The following is a 13,681-nucleotide window of genomic DNA, read 5'->3' as shown; positions in this document are numbered from 1 at the left end:
CTCAGAATTGGAGAAAATATTTGCAAGCGAATCAACAGACAAAGGATTAATCTCCAAAATATATAAACAGATCATGCAGCTCAATATTAAAAAAGAAAATAACCCAATCAAAAAATGGACAAAAGACCTCAGTAGACATTTCTCCAAAGAAGACATACAGATGACCAAGAGGCACATGAAAAGATGCTCAACATCACTAATTATTAGAGAAATGCAAATCAAAACTACAGTGAGGTATCACCTCACACCAGTTAGAATAGAAATCATCAGAAAATCTACAAACAACAAATGTTGGAGAGGATGTGGAGAAAAGGGAACCTTCTTGCACTGTTGGTGGGAATGTAAATTGATATAGCCACTATGGAGAACAGTATGGAGTTTCCTTAAAAAACTAAAAATAGAATACCATATGATCCAGCAACCCCACCACTGGGTATATACCCTGAGAAAACCATAATTCAAAAAGACACATCCACTCTAATGTTCATTGCAGCACCATTTATAATAGCCAGGTCATGGAAACAACCTAAATGCCCATCGACAGATGAATGGATAAAGAAGATGTGGTACATATATACAATGGAATATTATTCAGCCATAAAAGGAAGGAAATTGGGTTATTTGTAGAGATGAGGATGGGCCTAGAGATTGTCATAGAGAGTGAAGTAAGTCAGAACGAGAAAAACAAATATCGTATATTAACGCATATATGTAGGATCTAGAAAAATGGTACAGATGAAGCGGTTTGCAAGGCAGAAATAGAGACACAGATGCAGAGAACAAACATATGGACACAAAGGGGGAAAGCGGGGGTGGGGGTGGGTTGAATTGGGAGATTGGGATTGACATATATACACTAATAATTATAAAATAGATAACAAATAAGAACTTGCTGTATTAAAAAATAAATAAAATAAAATTCAAAAAAGAAAGAACCTGCTGTATAAAAAAATTATATTAAAAATAAACAGGGCATGCTCAGTAAAAGCAAAAAATCAGTTGCATTTCTATACACTAATAATGAATTGTTACAGAAGTTAAGAAAACAATCCTATTTACAATAGCATCAAAAACAGTAGTATGCTTAGAAATAAATTTAACCAAGGATATGAAGTATCTGTTACTGAAAACTATAAAAATTGATAAAAGGAATTGAAAAAGACACAAATACATGAAAGATCATCCATATTCATGGATTGAAAGATTTAATATTAAAAATATGCATACTACCCAAAGCACATTCAATGCAATCCCTACCAAAATTCCAATGGCAATTTTCTTTCAGAAATAGAAAAAACAATCCTAAAATTTCCATGAAACCACAAAGGACCCTGAACAGCCAAAGCAATCTTGAGAAAGATGAACAAAGATGGAGGCATCACACTTCCTGATTTCAAACTACATAACAAAGTAATAGTAATCACAAGAGTATGGTATTGTCATAAAAACAGATATATAGATCAATAGAGGAGAATAGAGAGCCCAGAAATAAACCCATGTATATATGGTTAATTAATTTTCTACAAATGTGCCAAGAATATACAATAGGGAATAACAGCATCTTCATTGAATGGTATGAGGAAAACTGGACAACCACATGCAGAAGAATGAAACTGGACACTATCTTACACCATAAACAAAAATCAACTCAAAATGTATTAATGAGTTGAATGTAATGCCTGAAACCATAAAATTCCTGGAAGAAAACACAGGGGGTAATCTCCTTGACACTGGTCTTAGGAATAGTTTTTGGATTTGACACCAAAAGCCTAAGTAAAAGCAACAATTAGCAGAGGGACTACATCAAATTAAAAAGCTTCAGTACAGCAAAGGAATACATCAAAAAAATGAAAAGGCAACATATGGAATAGGAGGAAATATTTGCATTCCACATATCCAATGAGGTGATTACCCAAAATATACAAGATACTAATACATCAAAAGCAAAAAATTAATAATACAATTAAAAATGGGCAAAGACCTGAATACACTTTTTTTCCATAGAAGACATACAAATGGCCAACAGGTACATGAAAAAGTGGTCAACATCACTAATGATCAGGGAAATGCAAATCAAAACCAAAATGAGATATCACCTCACACCTGTTAGGATGGCTATCATCAAAAACACAAGAGATAAATGCTGTCAAAGATGTGGAGAAAAGGGAGCCCTTGTGCACTGTTTTAGTGAGAATGTAAACTGGTACAGTCACTTTGGAAAATAGAATGGAGGTTCACCAAGAAATTAAAAATAGAACTACCATATGAGCCAGCAATGTCACTTTTGAGCATATACTCAAAAGAAGCAAAATCATTATCTTGAAAAGATTTTTGTACTCACATGTTCACTGAAGCAATATTTATGGTAACCATGATATGGAAACAACATAAGTGTCCATTAACAGATGAACAGATAAAGAAGATATGACATATATATGTATGAATATTATTCAGCCTTATAAAAAGAAGGAAATCCTGTCATTTGTGAGAAACTGAATGAACCTGAAGAGCATTATGCTAAGTGAAATAAGCCAGCCACAGAAACACAAATACTGCATGGTATCAGTTATATGTGGAATCTTAAAAAAAATGTCAAACTCATGAAAACAATAGAATGGTGGTGGCCAGGGGCTGGGGGTCACAGTGGGGTAGAAATGGGGAGAGGTTGGTAAAAGGGTAAAAACTTTCAGTCATAAAATGAGTAAGCTCTGAGAATGCAATGTGGTTCATGGCGATGCTACTTTATAATCCTGTATCGTATAATTGAAATTTGCTAAGAGAGTAGATCTTGAGCATTCCTACAAAATAAATAAATAAATAAATATGTGAACGTATGAATGTGTATTGATCTGGCTGTGGGAATCTTTTTACAATATGTACATATATCAAATCATAACACTGTATACTTCAAATATGTTATAATTTTATTTGTCAATTATACCTCAATATAGCCAAAAATATCAATAAAAAGTAGATAACATCCTACTAGATATCAACAACAGAACAGATATTTCACAGTGAACATATGAATATATGATCAATCTCATTTTTAACCAAAGAAACTCATAAGATAATGAGATACCATTTCATACCAAAGAGATTAGCAAAAAATTAAATTGTCTAAAATATTAAGTTCCATAAAAGATACAGTTCAATGGGACTGGATTTTTGGTGGAGCAGTAGGTAAGTTGGAATAGCCACTTTGGAGAACAGTCTCACAATAACACGTGAAATTGAACTTTTGTATACTCTGTGTCTCCACCATTCCACGATAGGTATATACTCTAGAGAAATTTTTGTGGATTAGGAATCATATATGAGAGTCTTTATTGCTGTACAGTTCATAATAGCAAAAACTAGAATCAATGCAAATATCTACCTATTAGAAAGTAGATATATAAATGGATATTTGCAATATCACACAATAGAATGTTACATAGCTAAACCCACCAACATGGATGATTCTTAGAAAGCTAATTTTTTGTGAACAAAAAAAAATCAAGTCCCTGAAGACTACAAACAGATATAAAGCTTAAAACAAGCAAAACTAAACTGCTTATTGTTTAGACATAAATACACAAATGGTTAAACATTTTTTTAAAGGAAGGAATTGATGTACACACAAAATATTGGATTGTTAGCTGGGGGAGGGAGTAGAATCATCTGGCACAAGACATAGCAAGGTAACAGCTAATATTCTTCTCTTTTTGGTGGTTGGTGAGTACATAAGTGTTTTAATGTGATTCTCTAAACTGTACATGTGTTTATATTTACTTATTTTAGTAGGATATATTTCAAAATAAATAAAGTTTTCTCATAACAACGATTAAAAAGATTAAATGTGGCTAATTTTCACAGTAATGAGTAAATCTCCAGAACAAAGAAATACATTATAAATTAGGGAAATTTCTGTCTATATTTCTATTGTCTCATTTATTTTGTACCAATAAGATATTCTGATACAATTTTTTAAAGATTTTGTTTTAAATTTTTCTTTCTTTTTTTTTTTACACAATTATGTTAATATTTTATTTTTAAAAGCACTTTACAAGAAAATGTAAGTATGGCTTCCAACAGGAATGTTATACCTGGACTTGATTGGTACCAAGCTCAGATTTTAGTTTTGCAAGGAAAAACAGGCTTTCAGGTTAAACAACAATTTGTAACCAAAACTTTAATCCCAAGGATTCTCACAAAACATATTACAAATGACAGCATGAAAAAAAAAATCTTGCACAGTAACTCAAAGCTCAGCTCTACAATGTACCCTTAAACTGGCAGGACATGGGTATCTTGAATAGTCCCAAATTTCCAAATAATATTACAAAGAGCTATGCATCCAAATACAACAATCACAGAAGGCACTTACGACCTAAAGCGAAGGTAAACTAACTTTCTTGAAACTTCTTAGATTCTAAACCCACTGGACAACCTCTTGTCTGGTGTGAAGGCTAGTGGAATTTTTAAACCTCTAATCTAGTTTAAGGGTGCAGCTTTAATTTTTACCTGCTGGCTTGTGTTCACGGCAGCTTTTAAAGACCACTTAAGGGCTTCCCTGGTGGCGCACTGGTTGCGCGTCCGCCTGCCGATGCAGGGGAACCGGGTTCGCGCCCCGGTCTGGGAAGATCCCACATGGCGCGGAGCGGCTGGGCCCGTGAGCCATGGCCGCTGGGCCTGCGCGTCCGCAGCCTGTGCTCCACAACGGGAGAGGCCACAGCAGAGGGAGGCCCGCATACCACAAAAAAAAAAAAAAAAAAGCTAAAGACCACTTAACTACAGCTGCATACCATATCCCAGCTACAGAGTCTTTTCAATTTTTGCCAGTTTTGTTTCTGTAATATTAAACATCACACTTTAGCTGGGCAGGAGTTAGAGGTTTATTATCAGTCTATGCAAGACTAAAAATTCAAAGCAAATTCAATTTTGCTTAAGGGAACATTGTAAAGTAACAATTCTTGATATTACATGCCTCTTATGATCCATTTCAAACCATAGAGAATTACACCTTTATTTGTCACTGTTCCAAGAGACAAACAAATGTGAACAGCTAAAACATTTAAAAAATGCACCAAGCTTATGAAGTCTCAAACAAAACTTGAATTTTCTGTACATACTCCTGTCAAATGAAGTTATTTCCTGTACACCACTCCTCTTGCAAACTGGTCTTCTATTTCCTTTCATTTGACCTAGATCGGCTACGAGACCTAGAGAAAGATCGGGACTGCTTGTGATTTCTCTCCCGGGACAGTGATCTCTCTCTTCTCCTATCTCTAGAAAGGGACCTGCTCCGGCTACGGGAGAAGCTTCTCCGTCTTGGAGATCTGCGGCGAGGTGGAGGACTCCTCCTCCGATAATCATCTCGAGGGCGACGACCCCAAGAAGGAGGCGGTCACGATTTCGACTTCTCTTTTCCCCATTCCACAGGTCCCACTTCTACTCGGCAGCCACAAAATGTTCTCCCATCTAGCCCTCGGACAGCATCGGCTGCATCTCGGGGATCTTCAAATTCAACAAAAGCGAAGCCGGGAGGGTTTCTAGCAACCCACACACTTCGGAGTGGTCCATAATAGCCAAAAGCTCGTTCCAATTCAGTCTTGTTACCATTGTTTCCAAGATTACCTACATAAACTTTACAGTCCAACAGACAGGAATCACGATGCATTTCGAGATCTCGGGTTAGAAAAGCGTAGGCTCAAATCCACACACCCTCGGCTGGGTCTTCCCGGTCCCCTCGCGCCTGGCACCCACAGATGCTCTCCCACACCCGTCGTCCACGAAATGGCCTAAATTTTTCTATCTTAACTGCACTAATCCTTTCATAGTCTGACACTTTTAATTATGGCCTAAGATGTATTTAGCTTTAAAATTACTATTCTTCCAAATATAAATATATGTGCAGAATGTCTTCCAAATTACTCTAAGGACATTTTCAACCATTTTTTCATTAATTTTGAAGCTAGAATTATTTAAGTGCCTTAACTCAAAGGCAGTTACTTGGCAAAATTTTTCATAACTAGAGATAGCTTTCATCAACAAGAAGAATTACAAAGGCCCCAAGACTCAAAGATATAACTAAGTTTGTTGGATATCATTGCCCAGTCTCCCAAGTGACAAAGCACTTGACAATGAGATAGTGGGTGGTCCTGAAGCACTATTTCCAAACTTTCTCCTCCGTGACAGGACTTGGTCCTTTGGCAAGGAGGATTGTGGTGAAATGTTGAAGTCACATGGATGCACTTATTTTTTACTTTAAGATTATTGAATAGAACACATACACATATCTAGTTGACATAGTAGCTTTCCCTCACTGCTGCATAAGGCAGGAAAAAAGGTTCTTAAAGTGATAGTCACAACAAGATCTCATGAGGTTTCTAGAAGGATCAGGGGAAGAAAGCTGTTACAAAAGGTTTTTTTCTGAAGAGTGGTTACTGGGATGCTCTGCAGCTCACCTGCCTCAGTGACACTGATTCAACTCACTTGCTGTATCTCCAATTGGGAAACAGAGGGTAAGATTGCAGGAGCCAAGCAGCAGATATATTCACTACTACTCTTTTAAGTTTTCTGAAAGAGACTCTTATCCTTCTTTGAATGACTGTCCTGTTATCCATAATAGTTATTTAACAAAATCATCAGGGGATCATAACATCCTAATGCTCAGCTTTTCAGGGACATACATGGCAGTGTGCCAGGGATACAAAAGTCACAGAATAAACACAGTACATCATTCAGGAATTTTAACTTCACCCAAAAACTTAGAGGTGAAATTTTAGGTAATTTAATCTGGTATGAAAGTTAAATCAGTTTTACAGTGAATCAGATAAAGACATGTTATGGGAAAGTAGTCAAAATTCACATGCTTTTTTAAAGATAAATCTTCTGGTTTCAAAAATTTCTCATTTTTTTTGAATCCCTTTGGGGATTGTGCTCCCAGAGTGCCTTAAGCAATCTCCTGTGGCTATGCATGTACCTTCCTCTGCTTTGATGGGAAAAGTTTGAGACACACTGCTCTAAGTTATTCCAGGATTAGAAGAGACTAGATATTTTTTAAGGAAGAATCTGTGTTAGTGTGTAAAGGGACAAGTCAGGGCACTCCAAAGTGTTGATCCTAATTGGACATTGACTTACTACTGTAAAATAACTTTTTCATTTTTCCTGCTTTAGGAATCATTGTGCTTCCAAAATTCTGTACATCTGGGCTGATGAATAATTAGCAGGAGGTGAGAGAAGATTTTTACCTCAACAGTAGACATAGAGAGAAGGAAGACTTTTTTTACTCATTGAAGTCAAGTCATAAGATCTCTTTTTCGCAAATGAGCTAAGAGATAGTGGATAGTAGAGAGATGGTAGGCCTTTCAGGCAGGGCAAGGCAAACCATGACCTGTTCTCTGTGGAGAGAACTCAGATGCCAGCGGGCCAGGCAGAGGAGGCCCTTGCAGACCTGAGGCACCCACCCTGGGTGGCCGGGAGCACAGATCTCTGTGGACAACGTGGGTGGCGGGCATGTGGCCCTCTCTTCCTCTTGCTGCCACTCAACCTGAGGTCTTGTTGGGAAGACAGTGACAGAACTTTCTGGCCATTGGCTAGTTGATCCCACACTTCCTGAGCTGGGCACGGGGAGCCTGGGGCAGGAGGCTTGGAGTCTTGGGACCACGCTGAGCTTTCTGTCACCACCCTTGAGAATGTGGGAAAATGGGTTCTTTCTGTTCCTTACCAGAACAGACTCTAGTGGTTCCATCAGCCCCTCCCGCCCTGTGCACCCTGCTTGCCTTCCTTGGTGTCCTTGCCTCCCTGGGTGGCCCCACTGCTCCCAGCAGGGGAGGTGGCCTGGTCTGCCTTCCTCCAATTTCCACCCACCTGTCTGCCTAACCTGGCCTTAGGCTGAGCATTTATTTAAGAATAAAATCGTGGTGGTGGTCCAAAAAAAAAAATTTTTTTTTTGCCTCAGTACAGTGGAGGTAAGAAAACTGCCTATTTAGAAGAATCCAGGGTTGTGGCATGACAGGGCATGGCAAGATGTGGCCTGTCATTGGTCAGGGTCGGGAAAGAGATGACAAAGATGAGTCAAGATGATCAACTTACAGAGAAGACTGACTTACTGAAAGAGAGGAACAAATGACAACAAGTGCCATTGTTCAAACCAATTATTCAAGACAAATGACATGGTTTGGGGCAGAATATGAAGTGGTGGTACCTGCATCTCAATTTCTTCATTTATAAGATGGGATAACACCACCTTTCAGGGCCTTGTGGTTTAAAGAGATAATTTAAATCATCTGGGATAGTGTCTGGTATTAAGCAGGCACTCCATAAACGGAAGCTACTGTTATTATAATTGATATTTACTTGTATGAAACCTATGTTGGCTTATATGTGGTAAAATAAACCCAAGGGTTTAATGGTACATGTAGAAAAAGTGTGAAAACTGTCAATAAGATACCAGCTATGAGCCACCAGGAGGGCTCTGTAAAATCCCATGCAAAGGGACTAGTCACTTGCCAAGTCTGGCGTGGCCCAGTCTGCAGCCACAAGTAAACTGGAAGATGTTTCCTTCTCCTTTTTTCCTCTCAGATGCTCAGTCCTCAAGTGGCTTCCAACATTCACCTCCACTGAACCTCAGTGATGGAGATGTTCTTCCTTAAAATTTCCAAAAATCTAAGAATAGTTTTATCTACAAAGAAAGTATCCCTTTTAATAAAGATACCTACCTATCTGGTTATATAACCCCTGTGAACTCCTTGCTGAGAAAGGGTGTGAAATTTTTAATGGCTTACTTGTGCTTTGCATTTGCTTCCTGTTGCAGGTCATTATGCCACTCTCTTGATATTTCCTCCTGGTCACAAAGATGGCCTTGAAAGCCCAGGCTTATGGGTACAACATTCATAGACCAGTACTTGTCAAACTTCCAGTGTATATAAGGATTACATGGGCTCCAGTTAAAATGCAGACTGTGATTCAACATGTCTGGGGTAGGACCTGAGAGTCTAAAATTCTAACAAGCACCCAGGTTCCGCTGAAGCTGCTGGTCTGCAGAGTACGGTTTGAAGTGAGGCGCTAGACCAGATGGCAGGGTGAGCCATGTTTCTGGTTCATTGGCTGCTTCCTCATTTTTTTTTTTTAATTTTTTTTAACATCTTTATTGGAGTATAACTGTTTTACAATGGTGTGTTAGTTTCTGCTTTACAACAAAGTGAATCAGTTATACATATACATATGTTCCCATATCTCTTCCCTCTTGCATCTCCCTCCCTCCCACCCTCCGTATCCCACCCCTCTAGGTAGTCACAGAGCACTGAGCTGATCTCCCTGTGCTATGTGGCTGCTTCCCACTAGTTATCTATTTTACAGTTGGTAGTGTGTATATGTCCATGCCACTCTCTCACTTCGTCACAGCTTACCCTTCCCCCTCCCCATATCTTCAAGGTCATGCTCTAGTAGGTCTGTGTTTTATTCCCGTCCTACCCCTAGTGTCTTCATGACATTTTTTTGGATAAAGAAGATGTGGCACATATATACAATGGAATATTACTCAGCCATAAAAAGAAATGAAACTGAATTATTTGTAATGAGGTGGATAGACCTGGAGTCTGTCATACAGAGTGCTTCCTCATTTTTTGAATTTTAGGTCATCTGTGAGCAGCTCAGCAAAGTCTCACCACCACCTTCCTGAGTCCTACCTAGCCCTACTGCTTAATCAGTATTTAAAGACCCAGCTGTAAATAAAAAAGGTGCAGCTAACTCATGCTGTAGGGATTTCTGAATGCACACTGGGTGGATTTTGCTAATTGGTAAGGTCTGCCCTTATACCTGTTTACTGGGAAAATGACATGCATATTTTATGAAAGCACATTGAATTATGTATCTGTGATTACAGAAGATTAAGAAGAAAGTCAGTTCCAAAGAAAATTCCGTTTGTTAGCTACCAAGAATTTCGCTAACTCACTTCTTCATTCTTTTTCTCTTTCTTTTGGAAAAACTTGCCCAGACAACCACAAAATGGCTCTGGGAGACTCAGGTCCCAGCAGGATAAGGAGACAAGTATTGTCCTCTTTACAAAAATGCCCTTTCTTTCAAAGGTATTTATTTGAAATCTCTCTTTGCTGTTTTCACATCAACCCTGAAGTTATTTTCCAGCAGAGTGTATATACATTTTAATCAGCATTATCTCAAGAGGAAATGCTATACTCTAATTAAGGGCTCAAGGATTGTGTTAAGTATAACAATTTCCTGACAGTCATAGTTTTGTGTTAACTGTATGGCTGCTGTTTGTGCTTCGTTTATTCAAAAGTCATGTTATTATCATCTCCAGGTAATCAACATTTACTTCCAGCATTCAGAGCATAAGCAAGATGGTGCCGTACTGGCCAGCAATTTTGTTTAACGTGCCTCATTGCAGCACCTCAGCCCTCAGTGTGAGGAGGTCGTGCCTACTTGGTATTACTCTGTGTGGTGGAGATTAAGATGATGACAGGTTGCATTTTGTGATGCTTTAGGAAAATGTTACAAATTAAAGGGAAATCATGAGGTGCTCAATTTATTCTATAAAACACAATTCTTACCTCTGTCTTTGTTCTTATTCTTCCTGTATTTCAGCTTCACATGAGAGAAATCACCTCTGGCTTGTAGTGAATACTACATGTAGAAAGAATATTGAAGCATAAAACATCTGAAGGCAGCATTGTTTACTGGTGCTGTGTCGATCCACAGAGAAGCCCATGGCAGAAGGAGAAGTCAATAATACTGATACTGTCTCTATTTAAAATGTTAGTATTTTATTCCCTGTTATAAGGGTTTTTGTATTAATTTTAAAGATATCACGTTAAAATATTATTTATCTTTATTAGTTTTTTTAACATCCCCTTAAATTTTGTGCCCAAGACTAGAACCTTACCTTAGTCTTGGCCCTGTCATTAGAGAAGTGATAATCTATTTAACAGCTAAGAAAAGAAGACCACTTAAAAGAAAAGGCTGAGTTGATGTCACTGAGTATTGAGCAAAAGGAAAAAAAATGACAGGTTGGGTTTTCATGAATTGGAAATCAAAGCTAATAGGGTGCGGATGTTTAGCTGATTCTTGAAGCTGCAGGGAGCCGAGGAGATGCTGTGAGCTTTTTCAGAAGGCTCTTCTGTGTCAACTTAAAATCATCTCATAAAAGAGATGCCTTTGTTGCAATTAGACTTTATTAGTTTATCTGGGTTTTCTTTGTTTTAATAGGTCCTTTATATAGTAATTCGCAACTTGTATCCAAGCTGATTTTTAATGCACATGATTTAGAGGCTGAGAACCAACTGAGGTGGATATAGGAGGTAGCCATTCTCCCAAATGCCAGGCAATAGAATTGTTGTGATCTTGCTTTCAAACCAAAGACTTCATCCGGGCAGTTGTAGCCTCCTTTTTTATTTTCATCTTGAGATAGTCCTTGGCACAAGCTTAGTTAGGAAGCTGGCTTTGATGGATAAACCACAGACTTCTGACTCACAGTTCATGTGATAATGGACAAATTAACATCTAAGTTCACTATGTCTGCCTTCTCTTATGTTAAGAGGCATGAGTAATGTGTGATTGACACACATACCTTATCAGGTTTTTTCCAAAACAATTCATGTGAAGTTGCTTTGTAAATTATGCATTGCCATATGTATTGTCAGGGGACGACCGTGACGTCACTGAGATGCACATAGAAAACACTCATCCAGATTTATCCATAGGTAGTAAGTTGTAATTAAGGAACACACATCGTTGCAATAAATGTACAGAAATTTTAAATACCATCTCTCACCACCTCCTCTCTCTATTTAGTCAGTAGAGATACACACGGACCCAATCAAGTGTAGTCAATCTATACCTAATCAGTTCAGTGACCAAGCCACCTCCACCCCACTACCGTTATGTGGATTATTGCAATGGCCTCCTACCTAGTCCCGCTGGCTCTGCTTTTGATGTACACACCCTGTGTCCCTCACCCCAACCCCTACTCCTACTTAAAATTTCTTCTCAGCTTAGCAGCCAGAAGAATGATTTTTTTTTTTTTTTTTTTTTTTTTTTTGTGGTATGCGGGCCTCCCTCTGCTGCGGCCTCTCCCGTCGCGGAGCACAGGCTCCGGACGCGCAGGCCCAGCAGCCATGGCTCACGGGCCCAGCCTCTCCGCGGCATGTGGGATCCTCCCAGACCGGGGCGCGAAGCCGGTTCCCCTGCATCAGCAGGCGGACGCGCAACCACTGCGCCACCAGGGAAGCCCCAGAAGAATGATTTTTAAATGTAAGTCAAAACACATCATTCTTCTGCTCAAAACCTACCAATGGTTTACCACCTCACTCAGCATAAAAGCCACATTTCTTCCAAGGCCTATAGGACTTTCCAGAATCTTGTCTCTCATCACTTCTCCACATTGACCTTCCATTATCTCCCACTTGTTTCCTACATTCCTGCCACATTGGCCTCCTCTCTGTTCTTTGCTTCCCTTGGGTCAATTCCTTAAGTTCTCAGTTCCTTGGTTTCCTCATCTTTAAAATGGGCATAATAATAGTAAGAACTTCAGAGGATCATTGTTAGGATTAAATTAGTTAAAATATTTAGAACAATGTTTATACACAGTATTTAAAATATTCAGTATTATATTATTATCATAATTTTCATTACCTTCATCTGATTTTTTCAGAGTCTATAAGGATTTGACTCCAGAACTGACAATAACCTCCAAAAGGGTCATATTACCTTGTTGCTTATTCATATGTAGCATCTTTGAGTCAGAAAATTCAAATACTATAAGGTTTTCCTGGCCCTTGCTACTATGTCTTATGTGCTCACAGTTTTCCCTGAATTCTCCTTTCTTTATTCTTTGGGAAAGTTAGGGTTTGTTTGTTTGTTTTCTATTTTCTCTTGTGTTCTTTCTTTCCATTTCAGTTTAATGCCATATTCCATTTTGCCTTCATATTTATAATCCAATTTCTCCCAAATTTCACACCCTGCCTTCCACTCTTAGTCTTCAATTCTTTCTACAAATTCACTCTGCCTTCTTACTCTCTCACATGGGAGCAAGGGTACATTTATTTAAACTCTCTGGAAATCCTATATTTTGGTAGGAAAAGACTGCTTTTCTGGCAGTGGTAAAGACAGAGTAATTCCTTGAAGGAATGCGTGATGGTGCCAGATTGTAATCTGATAAATGGAACTTGAATACAAGGTAAAGATGTGGTCACAAGGAAAACAAAGACTCACTCACTGGTCCAGGGTAATGGGTCAGAATAAGTCTAGCATCTAGGCTGACTTGATTATAAGTTTCAAACCACAGCTCCATTGGTCCTTATGTTTTCTCGGACTGGGGGGGAGACAGGAGTTAGGTAGGGTCTAAGCCTACAGGTAACATTAAAGCATCCCAAAGTGTGGGATAGGTAGGACTGGGGAAGGTAGTGAGTGCTAGGAGGGACAAGTTGGTGAAACTGAGCAGGACCCTGTGGGACCTGCCCAGCGACAGATCCCCCTATGTTCCTCACCTCCTATTTGTAAAAAATCTCCAGCTTCTTGGCCTTCCAAAGGGCAGATTTAATCAGAGAAGTGAAAAAATACAGAAACAAAAGAAAAAAGTCACGAAAGACAAAATAATAATAGTTTAGCCACAAAACAAATTCAAAGACATAAGTTCATCCTCAAAGGCTATAGATAATATCCTGAGCCATATCCTTAA

At 38.7% G+C, this 13,681-nt stretch overlaps 1 pseudogene; it reads right to left on the bottom strand.

Annotated features, from left to right (window-relative positions):
• Positions 1-4,825: 4,825 nt before the first annotated feature.
• LOC102986350 (serine/arginine-rich splicing factor 3-like) lies at positions 4,826-5,754 on the bottom strand (annotated as a pseudogene).
• Positions 5,755-13,681: the final 7,927 nt, after the last annotated feature.

Source organism: Physeter macrocephalus, chromosome 16 (assembly GCF_002837175.3).
Source record: "Physeter macrocephalus isolate SW-GA chromosome 16, ASM283717v5, whole genome shotgun sequence".
Taxonomy (NCBI): Eukaryota; Metazoa; Chordata; class Mammalia; order Artiodactyla; family Physeteridae; genus Physeter; species Physeter macrocephalus.
Note: the sequence above shows the minus strand (reverse complement) of the source record. Positions and strands in the feature narration are given on the sequence as shown.